This window comes from Tursiops truncatus, chromosome 3 (genome assembly GCF_011762595.2).
Source record: "Tursiops truncatus isolate mTurTru1 chromosome 3, mTurTru1.mat.Y, whole genome shotgun sequence".
Taxonomy (NCBI): domain Eukaryota; kingdom Metazoa; phylum Chordata; class Mammalia; order Artiodactyla; family Delphinidae; genus Tursiops; species Tursiops truncatus.
Window position 1 is genome coordinate 24,290,157 of NC_047036.1, and position 17,955 is coordinate 24,308,111.

Below are 17,955 nucleotides of genomic sequence, written 5' to 3' on the forward strand. Positions count from 1 at the left end.
CCCTCTCTCCCTCCTTCCTTCCTTCCTTTACGTTTATGGCTGGTTATAGATTTAGGGCTTTATAGTTGTTGAGATTATCTGGTCTGGGAAACTTGCATTGTATCTGTTTTTGTAATATAATTTTCTTCCCATTGTGTAACATAGCAAGACTTCAGGTACTCAATCTAAACATTTTGTCTTTGGGCTGAGCTGACATTCTGTTTTAGAAATACCACTCTAATATTTAGGTGTTATATAGTTATGAGCACTGTTTACTACTGTCTGCTCTCATTGCCAGGTCTAAGTTCTACCAGTTGTTACATATTTAGAAAATCACAAGATAAAAATACTAATTTTGATGCAAAATTTTGGCCAAGTGTAGACAACAGTATCCGTTTGATATGACTTTTAAAAATCTTCTGCTTTTACTTTTATTTTCTTTTGCCTTTATTTTGACTGCGTAAATATTTCCAAAATTTTGATATTTTTACAAAGAAAAATTACATGCATAGTTCCATCCGTTTTGTAAGACTTTTAATTTTGTGTTTATTTCCAAGACTTCTTCTTTGAACACCACCATTTTTGTCATTGAACTATCCAAACTATGTGAATTAAAAAATTTTTTGATTATATATTTATTAGTAAACTTTATTTTTTAGAACAGTTTTACAGAAAAATTGTGAAGCTGGTACAGAAAGTTCCCAAACAGTTCATATTCAGTGGCCTCTATCAAAGCATCATACATTAATATGGTACACTTGTCACAATTAATGAACCCAAATTGTTAATTATTAAATAATTATTAACAAGTTCCAAACTTTATTCAGATTTGCTTAATTTTTACTTAATGTCTTTTCTCTCTTCCAGGAACTCACTGAGGATACCACATTACATTTAGTTGTAATGTCACCTTAGGCTCCTCTTAGCTGTGACAGATTATCATACTTCTATTGACTTCTGATGACATTGAAAGTTTATTTTTTAATTTTTAAAAAATTTTATTGAAGTGTAGTTGATTTACAATGTCATGTTAGTTTCAGGTATACATAACAGTGATTCAGTTTATATATATACATAAATTGAAGCTTATATATATATATATATATATATATATATTGTTTTTCGGATTCTTTGGCCATATAGGTTATTACAAAATATTGAGTATAGCTCCCTGTGCTATACACTAGGTCTTTGTTGGTTATCTATTTTATATATAAAATATATAACTATGTATATGTTAATCCCAACCTCCTAATTTATTCCTCTTCCTCACCTTTCCTCTTTGGTAACCATAAATTTGTTTTCTATGTCTATGGGTCTATTTCTTGTTTGTAAATAAGCTCAATTGTATCTTTGTTTTTCAGATTCCACATACAAGCAATATCATATGATAACTGTCTTTCTCTGTCTGGCTTACTTCACTAAGTATGATGATATTTAATCCATCCATGTTGCTGCAAATGGCGTTATTTCATTCTTTTTATGGCTGAGTAATATTCCATTGTATATACACCATATCTTCATTATCCATTCATCTGTCAGTGGACATTAGATTGCTCCCATGTCTTGATTACTGTAAATAGTTCTACAATGAACATCGGGGTGCTCGTTTTTCTTTTTTGAATTATAGTTTTCTCTGGATATATGCCCAGGAGTGGGATTGCAGGCTCATATGGTAACTCTATTTTTAGTTTTTTAAGAAACCTCCATACTGTTCTCCATAGTGGCTGTACCAATTTACATTCCAAACAAGAGTGTAGAATTGTTCCTTTTTCTCCATACCCTCTCGAGCATTTATTGTTTGTAAAATTTTTGATGATGGCCATCCTGACTGGTGTGAGGTGATACCTCATTGTAGTTTTGATTTGCATTTCTCTGATAATTAGCAATGTTGAACATTTTCTCATGCACTTTTTGGCCATCTGTATGTCTTCCTTGGAGAAATTTTTATTTAGGTCTTCTGCCCATTTTTTTGATTTTTTTTTTCTTTTTTGATATTGAGCTATGTGAGCTGTTTGTATATTTTGGAGACCTTGACAGATTTGAAAAGTGTTCAGGTATTTTGTAGAATGTTCCTAAATTGAGAGTTGACTGATGTTTTCTCATTAGACTGGAGTTTGGGATTTTTGGGGAGGAAAACTATAGAAGTAAAGTGACACTTTCATGTCATATCAAGGGTACATATTATGAACATGACTCAGCACTGTTGATGTTGACCTTGACCACCTGGCTGAGGTAGTGTTTGTCCAATTTTTCCACTATAAAGTTTTTACTATTTAAAAACTTTTAACTGCCTCCTTTCCTTGCTTATCTGTAAACTGCCACTCCAATTACATCCTTACTTTTCAAAAATAACACATATAAAACATGGAGAATACAAATGTATCAAGAAAACTGAAATTACTAAAAACCTCCCCACAAACAATACATCAAAATATTCTCAAGTTTTTTTTCTGAACATAAACAGCTAAGATTAAGTTATCAGTTTCTAGGGTGATTACTATCATAATAGTGGTCATGGGAAATTTCCCATATCTAATGGAATGTTTGATTTAAAAATAATTAATCCATGTTGTGAAATCTAAGAAATTTGCTCCAAATGGAAAAAAAGCTCATCTTTTTGCCCCCTTCAACACATCTGCATTTTAGCAATAGTTATAGCTACCATGAATATCAATGAATCTTACATACCAGGTGTCATGTTAAGTACAATGCACATATTATCTTCTATAATACTCAGAGCCATCCTTTAATTATTTCTCTCATTTCACAAAGGAAACACCTGAGTTTTGTAGAGAGAGAATACATTGTCTCATATCATAGTAAGTATGCAGCAGAAAACGGAGTCAGAGCAAAAAACTAATTTCTTTACCACTCTTTTATATGACATCTTGCATTTTGGTCCTCTGTTCACCACTAGTACATTTAGAAACTACAACTGAACTGTATTGCTGATTATTTTAGTCATATAGAGTAGGTCGACATGATAGTGCCCTGAAATGTAGCAACTGTAGGTACAATTATGTATGTAAACTTTACAGTTCAGACATTATAGATATACTTTTATACATTGAATACTTAAAAACTTCTGTCAGGGTCACTGGCTAGCTCTAAAGGGGAAACCCAAATTAAAGGAAGTGTTTGATCATTTTCTGTCTCTATGCTAGAATGAAGTTCTATGAAGGCAGGGAGTTTATTTTATTAAGAGATCTATTCCTAAATCCTAGAAAAGTTCCGGGCATGAAGAGTCAACGTTAAACATTGCCAAATATTTGTGGGGAAGTGTAAACTTAATATAGAGTTATTTTTCAATATAATGCTACCAGATTTTTGCTCCTATTTGTATAGATGAACAAAACCACAGCAACGAAGTACTGCCTTCATAGAGCTCGAATTTCAGTAACTCATAATCATTCCTTCTCATTTCACTGAGGATCCTTTCAATTTATTCATTTCTAGTGATATTTTAATGGAATTGGTTGATCTCAATAAAGTATAGTCTTAATTATGTTGAGCTCTTAAGAATACAATGGCCACTTCATTTCGTAGTTGTGAATATCTTCACAACCGAAAAGAGTATTTAACATATTTTAATCCTGGTTGGAATAAATTAAATGAAATGTGCAATACAAAATCATTTACAAAGCTCTTTTAGGAACTAAAATTTTGTTTCCATTTTGGTTTTATTCAGCTAAGAAAGTTAATTTTCTGTTCTGAAGTGCTGTGTGAAACAGGTTATAAATGAACTGAATTTCATAAGCCAAATGAACCTGCAATTCTTGTCCAAGTTTAAATAAAAATGTGGTATATAATACACATGCAATTAAAATAGTGAAATCATGCAGGGCATATATTATTGGCTCTATATCTAAATACATATATCATACAAAATTGCAATCCAGAGGTAAAGTGTACTTATAGGCGGAATTGTGTCTCCCCTAAATCCACACATTGATGTCCTAACATCCAGTGTGCCTGCATTTGGAACTAGGGACTTTACGGAGGTAATTAAGGTTAAATGAGATCATAAGGATGGGGTCCTAATCCAATAAGACTGGTGTTCTTATTAGAAGAAGAGAAACCAAATAAAAGGTCATATGAAGACACAGAAGGCAGGAAGCCAAGGAGAGAGGTCTCAGGGAGAAGCCAAACTTGCCATCACCTTGACCTCTAGCCTCCAGAACTGTGAGAAAATACATTTCTGTTGTTTAAGTCATCCACTCTGTGGCATTTTGTTATGACATCCCTAGTTGCCTAATACCACTGCCTAAACCCTAAAGACACAAGGAAAAAATCCCCTAAGGAAAACTTGATAGTGTGTGTAGAAAGCTTTTTTTCATATATTTAATAGTTTTAGGGTTTATGCGTGCATGTGTGTGTGTGTGCGTGTGCTTGAAAATACAGCTCATGCAATATATACATTTATATGTATACACACACACATATACCCCAAGCAGCTTAAAATCGGCAATATGTATGCTTTTTTATTTTGTATATTTAAGAATGAATAGATATTACTTTATAGGTGTTATACAAATGAGCCAAAGATGTCCCCTGTTTATTGTGGCCCCCATGTTTTTACTTCATCACAGCAGTCTAGACTGTTAGCTCAAAAGCCTACTGGTGCTAAACTCAAATTCTTACACATCCAATTGCTTTAAATATAGCCCCAATAGGCCTATTTTTAGTCATTTAGAAGCCAGTCTTCTCTGCAAACCCCAAGAAACTGCACCCAACATCTACTAGCCATAAATAAGGGAAACCATGGCCCTTTAAAATCCCAAGCCCCTGCTGGCTTTGAAAGCTCTCTGACCCAGGCGTCACCTAGACACTTAAGCCTCCTCTCCAGCTCTCTTCCCCAGTCATTTATTTGTCCTCTTCCCTTTATGGATGGTGGACCTAGGCTGCTGTGTCTAAGAGGTCTCCTGCTGTGAGGGATTTCCCCTCACATGCATCCTGTCCAAGTGCTGCCCACAATGCAGCTCCTTGTGTGCTACTGCCACCTCCTAGCATATGTCTTGTCCTTGATTAGCCACCCAAATCCTTTAATTCAATGCAATGGGTATGAGTATCTTAAATATGGATAGGCTTGTAGTCAAACTTAGAAATACATATGAATCAAATAGAAAGCAAACATTTATCAGAAGTGGCAAAGCTCTTATAAAGTACAACTATCTCATAAGGGTGTTGAGAAGAGTAATTAATGTAAAATAGTTAGAATAAAGCTCGAAACACAGCAAGTACCTAATGATATTAAGCAAATACTAATAATCTTGTCAATCTAGACTCAAAAATGTGGATCTAATTTATTCATCTTTATTTGCTCTGCTAACTTTTTATTATCATTTTATAACTTATTCAGCAAACATATTTGAGTACTTTCATTGTGCCAGGTCACTACGTGGTAGGAATTTTCCATAACTGTTCCTCTTAATTTAAATAGAGTATTTCACATGGAACTTTTTTATTATATAAAGAGAATTTCCTGTCCAGATTAGTCAATTTTAATCATAAATCATTTAAGAGATTGTTCTATAATCACTGAAAAAAGCTGACTAAATACCTGTAGATTAAATGAGTTTAAAGTCATTAAAGTTATAATGTAAGAGAAGATGATTCTAGGACAACTTATAAAAGCCTATGCTTTCCTTCCGTATTATTTCCTTTTGTGATCATGTTTACTATTTCCTTTTGGTTTGAGGTTTCTGGGTACTGAATACACGGGTTTCTTTGATTCTTCAATTTTTATCAAAATTTATCTATTATGTCTACTTATAATGTATTAAAAACTCAAAATGTATAAGAATTTTGGTATGTTAAATTCCTTTGGAAACGAGAGTCAATGTAAAAGACACATGGATTCCAAGTTGTGTCAGCACCTTGTGTCCAGGAATGTGTTAAACTTTATCTCAATTAACAGAGATGTTTATTAAAAAATTAATAGCAGTTAACACTGCTGTATGATATCTCAGAGAGTTGTTAAAAGAGTAAATTCTAAGAGTTCTTATCACAATGAGAATATTTTTTTATTTCTTTTCTTTTTTTTTTTTTTTTTAACGGTACACGGGCCTCTCACTGTTGTGGCCTCTCCCATTGCAGAGCACAGGCTCCGGATGCACAGGCTCAGCGGCCATGGCTCACGGGCCCAGCTGCTCCGCGGCATGTGGGATCTTCCCCGACCGGGGCACGAACCCGTCTCCCCTGCATCGACAGGCGGATGCTCAACCACAGCGCCACCAGGGAAGCCCGTTTTCTTTTCTTTTTATTGTAGTTATATGAGATGATGGATATCAGCTGAAACCACTGTGATAATCATTTCAGAATACATGTAACTCAGACCATCATGCTGTGTGCCTTAAACTTATACAGTAATATATGTCAATTATTTCTCAATAAAACTCGAAAAGAAAATAAGTGGTGGTTTTAAAAATTTACCAAAGTGAAATTTACTAATGGGAAACTAGAACAGCAAAATAATAAAATAAAAGTTCCCACATGGCAGTGTGAATTTTCTTTGCTACCTCTCTTCAAATATCAATATTTAAGCCTTTGAAGAGAAGCTTTATAAACAACTTAAGTGTGTTTAAAAACATAGAACTATTTTGGTAGAAAGTCCTTTATATTTTGATTACATCATGTTCAGACTGAAAAACCAATAATTAAAGATTAGATAATTAGGAGGTTAAAAATCTTCAGGTTTGGGGGCTTTTACTGAATCGCAATGCTTAAAAAGGAAGTTTGCAAATAAGAAGATGCTGAAGTGTACCAGTATGAAAGTAAAGTAAGGAACAATCTATGTGACCTTGAACTTGGTGACACATTTTTAGATGCAATACCAAAAGCGCATTCCATGAAAGAAAAACTTGGTAGGTTGGATTTTTAAAATTAAAAATTTCTAAGCTCTGAAGTAAACTTTTAAGGGAATAGAAAGACAAGCCATAGATTGGGATAAGCTATTTGGAAAACCCATGTCTGATAAAGGTATTGTAGGCAAAATACAGAAAGAAATTTTAAAACTCAACAATAAAAAAAAAAAAAATTAAGGCAAAATATCTGGATACCTCACCAAAAAGGACATTCAGATGGCAAATAAACAGGAATATGCTGAAAATTATTTGTCATTAGGGAACTGCAAATTAAAACAACAAAGAGATACCACTACACAACCATTAGAAAGATTTAAAATCCAAAATTTTAACAATACCAATTGCTGACATGGATGCAGAGCAACAGGAACTCTCATTCACTGACGGCGAGAATGCAAAAGGTTCAGCCACTTTGGAAGACAGTTGGCAATTGCTTACAAAGCTAAACATACTCTTACCACACAATCCAGCAGTCATGCTCCTAGATATTTACTCAACTTATTTTAAAACATATTCACAAAACCCCTGCAGACTTCAGGTTTTTGATTTACATGAAAGAAGCTTGGAAGTCACCACCCTGTCCTAACAACCAGTAAAACGCTGAACAGACTGGAAAATCAACAACTCTTCTTGAATTCATAACAGAGGGGGAGGACACAGTGCAAACTGCTGTCTCCAGGACTGGAAAGTCATACAAGTGAATACAGAGAGTCATGACTCACCTGAGCAGAGTCTGGCGGGCAGAAACTGGCAAGGGAACCAGTGCCAGAGCAGGAAAACCTGAACTGGAATTGTCTAATTGCTGGAGGCTCAGTGTGGACAATCCTGACGGTTAAAAACCCCAGGGGAGCCCAGTCATAGTGGGGCTCCCACACTTTAGTGAGTTTTACCTCCAGGAGCTCAACTGGATTCTCACAGTAAGTATCAGAGGAAAATCCCTTTGTGCTGTCAGCAGCCGGAAGGGAAGAGGAGCCATTTTGAAATATGCCAGAGAGCAGGCTGTTCTACTTAACAAGGCCAGCGCTCAGGAGAAATTAATTAACCGTAGTCTAATTGGCTGCGATATTAGCAGAGCCTAGCTCACCTGGGAGAAGGGAAATACCCAACTCTAGTCAGCTGTAGCCTTCCACATAGGAGAGGGGGAATACACAGCTCTAGACCACTTGAGCCATCCTCATTCACCTAAGGAGAGAGACAAAAACTGAAAAACACTCGTGAAGTTCCAGAGGCACTGACCCACTAAACAACTGAGAGCTAGTTAGTAGAGATTATAGAATTATAGGTATAGAATTATAGAACACTTCCCCTCCCCCCACACCTTACCGCCACATTACTAACGGCCTGTTTACAGTAGTTCTTTGTTGAAATCTGGCTGTCAAGAAAAATTACAAAGCATAGTAAAAGGCAAAGAAAACACAAGAGATAGAAGGAACCACACATCGCAGGGAATGGGAATGATCATACCAGGATTTTGAAAGAACTATAATTAATATGTTAAGAGCTCTAATGGATAAACACATGCAGAAACAGATGGATAATGTCAGCAGAGAGATGGAAATCCTAAGAAAGAACCCAAAAGAAACACTAGAAATGCAAAACACTGCAACAGAGATGGGAAGAAAGCCTTTGATGGGATTATTAGTAGACTAGACATGACAGAAGAAAGAATCTCTAGAATATCCAAGGTCTGTGGGACAACTACAAAAGGTGTAACATACATGTATAAGAATACCACAAGGAGACAATAGAAAATAACAGAAGAAATATTTTAAACAATAATGACTGAGAATTTCCCCCAAATTAGCGTCAGTCACCAAATCACAGATCCAGGAAGCTCAGAGAACATCCAACAGAATAAATATCAAAAGATTACATGTAGGCGTATCATTTTCAAACTATAGAAAATCAAAGATAAAGATTCTAAAAGACACCTTCATGCAAATGTTTATAGCAGCTTTACTCATAATTGTCAAAAATCAGAAGCAACCAAGATCTCCTTTTAACAGGTGTGAATGAACAGGTGTGGTACATCCCAACAATGAGATGTCATTCCATGAGAAAAAGAAATGTGGTACCAAACATGAAAAGATATGGATAAATTATAAATGCATATTGCTAAGTGAAAGGAGCCAGTCTAAAAAGAATCATGAAAAATTGTATGACACTCTGGAAAAGGCAAATCTATAGAGATAATTTTAAAAAGTCAGTGGTTGCCAGGTGTTTGGGGACTGAGAAGTGTTAAATAGGTGAAGTACAGAGGATTGTTTAGGGTAGTGAAACTACCCTGTATGATACTGTAGTGGTGGATACATGATACTGTGCACCTGTTAAAACCCATAGAAATTTACAGCACGAAGAGTGAACCTTAATATGCATAATTAAAAAAAACATTCATTTAGATATTCTGGAGAATCCACAATGGAACACAGAATGTGACAAAACATCTAACTGTATTACAAGTATGAAATCACTTAAGAAGTTTTGGGGAAAATGGCGTTGACCTAAGTAACTGTGGAACTGAGTGGAGGCTGTAAAATTAAAGCCAAAGTAAACTATATAAAAGCTGAACAGATACTTTGCTAAGAAAAAATAACTCAGATAATATATTTACTTGAATTAAAGCATACCATCATTGATATTCCCAGTCTCTGACTAAATTGGCACTGAATGACTCACCCTGGATTGTCACATCTGTTGCCAGTGTCTCAAGCACATGTTTAAGACACCAGTGTCTCAAGCACATGTTTAAGGCTTTACTTGAGATTTCACATACACTGATCTCAGGGACAAGTTTACCTAAAATGGGATTTTAAACATGTATAAATGTATTAAAGCCATGTGGGATCTTTACTTTGGTGCTGCCTGCACTCAAGTTGCAGATTCCCTTAAGACTCTAAATGTACACTTACCACAGCTGATGGGTTCAAGCAGACGTGTTGGTTGCAGAAGCTCAGAGACGAGAGAAGTTGAAGAAACCTGCAGAGGTTTCTTGGAACACAGCTCCTATTCACTAAAAACCAATGACAAATGTAAAGCAAATAGGAGATGACAAAGGTTGCAAAGACATTCATTGTTTATGTTTTCTCTGGTGTGTGCTGATTGCCAGGAGTCCGTTCCCTCTGTCATCCATTCCCCAATACGGCATGAGTTAGAAATTTTATCAGTAAATGTTTTCACTCTCAATATTCAAGCTCTTCTAATAGACCGTTAAAGACAGTTTTTAGATTCACAGCTTGTCATCATTTGTCTATACCTGTGGCAAGGAAAATGGAATAAGATGCTCTCAGTGCTTTTTGCACATTAAACTAAGGTGACAAATGCTGTGTATCAGAATGATCAGGTACATAAAATTCAGAGACCCAACTGGCATGCTGTAGATATTTGGATTTTATTTTAAAAATGTTCATGATAAAGGGTTATAAGTTCAATATTATAAAGTCAGGTTTACATTCTAATGAAAGGAACTACATGAATTAGCAATATGCACAATACAACTTATTCTTTGATCCTGATTTTTAGAATTCATGTTATGTTTATCAATTTATACATTAGAGTTTTTCTATTTAAATACAGTTAAACAGAGCTATAATAAAAAGCATGATGTTTTATAATTGGGATGAGCTTTCTCAATAGGCAGAGGGAAGGAATGTGACTGACATCTTTATTTTCTTCTATGTGTAAAGGAAAATCACTTTATTTTGACATGCCTCAGTATTAAAATCAGCATTATAAAATATTCATTGTAATCCCTAATTTTCATACTGATAGTCAAGATTTAACAGAAGTTATAAGAATTGCACTGATATAGATTTGTGGTACTCCAAATAAACATCAAATATGGGCTGTGAGCTAAAAGAGCCTATGTCATACTGCTTAGGTCAGCTTCAGAAAGACATAGTAGATTTCCAGAATTCTTCAGCACTATAAAATATGCATTGTAATCCCTAATTACAATGCAGATACAAGTCTGTTGATGCCCTTTCACATAAAACTCCTTTAATCGCTGCTTCAGATATTGGCAAATCATGATTTACAATTAGTGAAAATTTAAAATTACACAATTATTAATCAAATAGTGTACTATCAAGCAGGATGGATTAAATTATGCTGTGATAATTTACAATCACAAAATCTCACTGGATTAACACAGTCACAATTTATTTCTTGCCAATTAAGCATATCTATTGTGGTACTGCAGGGGCTTTCTGCTTATAACTGTCACTCAGGAATCTAGGGTGATACAGACTCATTCTGGACACGTAATTCTACAACCACTGCAGTAGGCAAAAGGTTAGATGGCAAGTTGCACCTGTATTTCAATTTTTCCAATTGGAAATCCATATAATACTCTGTTCACATTTCACTGGCCAAAGCAAATCACATGGCAATTCTTAATTTAAAGATAATGGAAGAGGAATAAACCTGGGATGATTCCAACACCAAACATAAGTGCTACAATTATTGAGGAGGCCTCCCAGTGCACTTCACAGGCATACCTATGTTAAATTTATTCTAGCCATTAGCTTCAGCTGAGTGCCAAAAGAAAAGCTGGAGCTCTTGGCAATCAAACTACTACATGGTAAAGATTACAGTCAGCAAATTACCCAGGGCTGGCCCATGACTGTTCCTGTAGGTAAAGTTTTCTTGGAATCAGCCATGCCCACTCCTTTATGTATTGTTTATGGCCGCCTTTATACAACAACAGAAGAGTTATGTAGTTACAAAAAACTCTGTATGGTCTGAAAAGTCTAAAATATTTACTCTTTGGCGTTTTAAAGAAAAATTTGCTGGCTACCAGTGTTAAGTGCATACATGACAGATGATAAAGATTTTATTTTTGTTTCTTCCTCATTTTTTCTTTCAGTAGTGCTTGTTTCTGATGTAATACTGTACATGTGAAAATTCAAGGAGGTCCCCACAGGAGTCTACATTATTGATTAATGAGTGTGAAAAGCATCAATCCATATTTACCACCAGAAATTACTGAGAAAGGTTGAGTTTGTAACTGTGAAAGGATAAATATGAAGTTATGCGTGCCTTTTGGTAAACACAATATTTTTATATATCTTTTGTGTATTTTTAATTTAAAAATATTTCATTAATAGTTACTTTTTCATTTTTTTCTATTGTGGCAAAATCCACAATTCTTATCACTTCAGCTCTGTGGCATTAAGCGTACCCACATTGCTGCGCAACCATCAGCACCATCCATCTCTAGAACCTCTCCATGCTCCCCAACTGAAATTCTATACCCGTTAGATACCAACTCCCAATTTCCTCCTCCCCACAGCCCCAAGTAACAGTATCTGTCTCCATGAACCTAAGCACCCTAGCTATTCCCACACAAGTGGGATGTTGCAACATTTATCCTTCTGTGACTGGCCTACTTCTTCTAGCATAACATCTTCAAGGTTCATCCTTGCTGTAGCACATACCAGGATTTCCTTCTCTTTCAAGTCTGAACAATAGTCAACAGTATGCATAAACTACATTCTGTTTATCCTTTCTTCCTTGGATAGACACCTGGGTTACCCCCACCTCCTGGCTACTGTTAAAAATGCTGCCAGAACATAGGTGTACAAGTGGCTGTTCAAGTCCCTACTCCAACCTCTTTTGGGTATATACCCAGAAGTATAACTGCTGGATGACATGGCAATCGGTGTACAATTTTTGAGGACTAGACAGTCCTCCAGAGCCACTGTACCATTTCATATTCCCATCAGCAAAGCACAAGGACTCCAATTTCTGCGTATCTTTGCCAATAACTGCTATTGTGTTTTGTTTCAACAACAGCCATCCCAAGTGTGTGAGGTGACATGCCATCCTGCTCTCAGTCTGAATTTCCCTAAAGATTAGTGATATTTAATATCCTCTCATATGCTCATGCACTACCCATACATCCTCTTTGGAGAAATGTCCACTCAATTCCCTTATATTTAATTGGACTGCCCTGTATTTTTATTACTGAGGTGTAGGACATCTTTTGGTATTCTGGGTATCAATCCCTTATGCAGTATATGATTTGCAAATATTTTCTCCCATTCTGTAGATTACATCTTCACTCTGTTGATAGTGTCCTTGGATGCACAAAAGTTTTAAATTTTGATGAAGTCCAACTTATCTATTTTTTCTCTTGCTGCCTGAGCTTTTGGTGTCATATCCAATAAAGCATGATCAAATCCAATGTCATGAAATTTTGCCATGTTTTCTTCTAAGAGTTTGATAGCTTTAGCTTTTACATTTAGGTCTTTGATCCATTTTCAGTTAACTTTTATATATGTTAAGAGCATAACTTCCTTTCTTAATGCATGCAGATCATCTACTTCTCCCAAAACCACTTGTTGAAAAGATGTTTCTTTCCCCATTGAATAGTCTTGGCATCCTTGTCAAAAGCCAGTTGACTACTTGAGGTCCCTTTAAATTCCATGTTAACATTAGGATGGGTTTTTCTATTTCTGCAAAAAAAAAAAAAAAATCATTGTGATTTTAATCGGTATTGCATTGAATCTCTAGTTTACTCTGGGTAGTGCTGACATTTTAACAATATTGAATATCCCAATCAATGAATATGGGACATCTTGTCATTTATTTGTGTCTTTTCAAAATTTGTTTCTTTAATTTCAGTGTAAATATTTTTTCTACTTGGTTAAGTTTATTCCTAAGTATTTTATTCTTTTTGACGCTATTGTAAATTGAATGGTTTTAATTTCCTTTTTGATTGTTCATCGTTAGCATACAGAAATGCAACTAATTTTCATTGTTGATTTTGTATCCTATAACTTTGCTGAGTTCATTTATTAGTTCCGTTTTTTCTCTTTTTGGGGGTGTAATTGTTTTGGTTTTCTACATATAATGTCATGTCATCTGTGAACAGAGATAAGATTAATTCTCCCTTTCTGATTTGGAACGTTTAAATTTCTTTTTCTTGTCTAACTGCCCAGGTTGACTTCCAGCACTATGTTGAATATTAGTGTTGAAAAAGAACATTCTTGTTTTGTTCTTGATATTAAGAGAAAAAGTTTTCAATCTTTTATCATTGAGTATGAAGTTAGCTATGAGTTTTTCATATACGGCCTTTATTATGTTGAGGTGATTTCCTTCCATTCCTAGTTTTTAGAGTGTTTTTATCATGAAATGTGTTAAATTTTGTCAAATGCTCTTTCTTAATCCATTGAGATGATCATGTGTTTTGTTCTGGTTTGGTTTGGTTTTTTCTGCTAATGTGATATATCAGTATTACATTAATTGATTTTCATATGCTGAACCACACTTGCATTCCAGGAATAAATCCCACTTGGTCATGGTGTAAGTAAACAGAATGTTTATGGGGAAATTTAACAAATATTTTTAAATTATAAAAATTTTCAAATATTTACCAAAGAAGAAAGGTCAATAAATCTTATGAATTCATCATCTAGCTTAAAAAAAAACATGTTTTAAATCTATCCCCTAATATTTGTTCTTTAAACCAAACAACTTTAAAGTTAATATGAATCTCAAAAATAGTAATAAAAATATTTCTTACATAAACACAATCACATTAGTACTTGTTACAAATTTAATTATTTATTAATGTTATGTAATAATATTCAGTTCACAATCAATTTCCTTTACCTTCTAAAAAATGTATTTTCACAGTTTTTGATCACATCAGAATTTTTAAAAATCACGCAAAACCCTCCATTTTAATTTTTTGTTTTTCAATTCTATTAAAATTTTAAAGAAATGTAGGCAATTATTCTATAGTACACTCCAAATTTTGGATTTTATTGACTGCTTCCTTATGAGGTAGTTTAACTTTTTCCCTGTTCTCCATATTTTCTGAATATTTTAGTTAGATATAAAAGTTTGAATATATTAAACTTCAAAAATTTTGTCAAGAATACTGTGTAGGGCTTCCTTGGTAGCACAGTGGTTGAGAATCTGCCTGCCAATGCAGGGGACACGGGTTCGAGCCCTGGTCTGGGAAGATCCCACATGCTGCGGAGCAACTAGGCCCATGAGCTACAACTACTGAGCCTGCGTGTCTGGAGCCTGTGCTCCACAACAAGAGAGGCCACGATAGTGAGAGGCGCACACACTGCAATGAAGAGTGGCCCCTGCTTGCCACAACTGGAGAATGCCCTCGCACAGAAACGAAGACTCAACACAGCCAAAAATAAATAAATAAATAAAGAATTATTAAAAAAAAAGAATACTGTGTAGATAATTTTGGGTGATTCAATTGCATAACATGGAGAAGCATAGTATGTTTGTTTGTCTCAGGACTAGTGATTCTAATCAGGAATAAGTCTAGATTAGTTAAGGCCTGAAGCTTTTACAATTTGAAGTCTCTTCTTTAACAAAAAGGCTACAGAATTATAAAAAAAGTGACAAATATAAATGTTTAGTTAGAATAGTAAAGAAATTACAGACACAAAAATTAAAATTCATAAAACCTAACTAATTTCTTCAAACATCATACACTGTTCTGGCCCCTCCCAGAGCTTGGAAGTGACATATGCAAATAAGGGAACCTGAAGCTGAAGCTTAATTACCTTCATGGTAACCTGCTTCTGATACTAAGATTGATTACTGCATTCCAGTCATGACATAACTCCTTCTTTATAATTCTTCCCATTAGCATTCCACCTTAGTACAATGGTAACAGCCATCATGACTGTTGCCTACATCCATTATTTCAATATAGATTGCAAAATGTTATTTAAATTTGATCATTTCTTCTCCATTTTTGAGATAGAATTCATTTTTAAGAACAGTGACCCTCAGAGCTATTTGACTATCTAAAATACAGTTCCTACCATAAAGATAGTAAAATGTGTATTTCCTTACCATTATCTATTTTGAGAGTAATGAGTTGATGTTTAAGCAAACTCTAATGATTTTATCATTTTGATATGTTACTTTTTTCTTCTTTTTGTCACTATCTCTATGAACTCATTTTCTACATTTAGAGTTTTAATCAACTGTGAAGTCATTAAAAAAATTTTTTTTTAACTATCTTATCATTGGCTTAAAGATTCTATTCAAGCTGACTGACTCTTGGGTCCTCTTGACATGACCCCATTAGTTTCGAGTAGCCAATTTTTCTGGTGTTTTAATATGTGTTAGATTCATCTTATACATTTCCTGCCTCAAACACAGAACCAGTCATTCCCCCCAAGCAAATCCCAGGCCCCCTTAATTGGGTACATTATATTACAGACAACAATCTTGTCATTGGGTATTATATCACTGTAAAAAGTGGCATCTCCTGCTTCTTTACAAAAATTACATTTCAAATTATATCACACCAGACCAAGTAAAATGATTGCCTGCAGTCTACTCTGATATAATTGTATTAGTAAATATAATTTGGATGTATTTTTCTTTTGACTCTCAGAAAACTTGCATTTCTAACCAGATACCCAACTCACTATTTTTAAGAGCCAAGGATTACTACATTGGTTTAAAAACTAGTACATCTTCTATAATAGGGTTACAAACAGAAAAATACCTTCTGAGTTTACTAAATATAGACAAATCATATGTGGTGATATATACAAATTATGTGTGTCTAATATTTTATACATAATTTACTTATGGCTGAATAAATAGATATTATCATGGCTTAGCTGCAAGTTACAGTTTTCTTATTTCTAATGACAAGTCCTATAACTAGAGAAAGTCAAGGATATTTCTGTACATAAAACGTGTAGCATTTTTCCAAAACTCTTCCCCTCCAGGGCTGCCTTATTCAGAGTATCCCAGTATCCATTATCAAATGAGCTCCTCAATTATCAATTCAGAGAAACGTAAATTTCACTTTCACTTGGTAAAAATAGAAAAGGATTGTCATAATCTTTGCTGAGAATGCATTCAGTATTCCCCACCCTTCACTTCATACCCATGCCTATTACTCAACAAGTAAGTTGACTGTCATAGGAACCTGTGGTAGCAACATTGGTGCACAGCTTCTGCTTCATACACAGTAATTACTTCTACTTAGAATCTGTGGCATTGGAGAGTGAATGCCTGTCATGTCTGTCATCGAGCTTGCCCTTAATTGGAAAAAATGATGGATCGATGGATAGACAGGAGGCAGGAAGATGGACAGAAAGACGGAAGGCAGCAAATAATAACAGCACTGCACAGATTAAAATATGTTAAGCTTTGCAAGCACTGCAAGAGGCCCGACAGCTTGAAAGATGCTTATGTTCAGTTTACAGATTTATGACTTGCTCTCTCCAATATTCATGAACATGGAGAGTATTTGCCTAAGGCATGATACGGTGGCAAAGCATTAAAATTGACAATAATTGCCTAACACAATGAACAACATAATTATAGACTTTGGGCCATTTTATCCACAGAATTCAAGATACATTTACTAAACTTAAATGTATCTGCACATACATAAATGCATTCATCTGAAGCAGAGGTCAGTTGCCTACAAGATTTTAAAATCTTTTTCTCTTAACTAATGCTGCTTTTTCCCCTTTCATTTTGTTTACAGCATGTAAATTGCAGTTTTACTTAATTCAACAGATCCTTGACTAACTGGCCATCAGTTCCACTGTGAATGTTACATTCAATAAGCTACAATTATAAATCCTTAAGAGCCTTCTTATTATTGAAAGGAAGGTGAACACACAAAAAATAACATTATATTTTTACATTTAACCAAGATTATTGGTTCTTTGCAGCAAGGTTTTCAGACAATAAAAACTGATGTCATTTATCTCCAAATATCTTTTACAGAGCAGGGGAACTAATGTTCTTTTGTTCTACTGGCCAATTTCCTTGCTGTTGAGTAAACATTAGTTTACTTTTAAATAAAAAAAATTAAAAGAAAGAAGGAAACAATTCATATCGACTATATGTTCCTTTCCAGGTAGACTGTATTTTCTTCTACTCCACAGCCAAACTTATTGAAGGAACTATCTGCATATAATTTTTTTTTCAAAGGATCACCTAAACACTACTCAACTAATCAACTACAGTTTGACATCGCTCCTCTTACTCTATTAAAAGTGGTCTTTGGAGGACCCCACCAAACCCCACGTTGCCAAATCTAAGGATAACTTCATCATCAATGTCTTATCAGAAATGTCAGTACTTGATTTTTCTC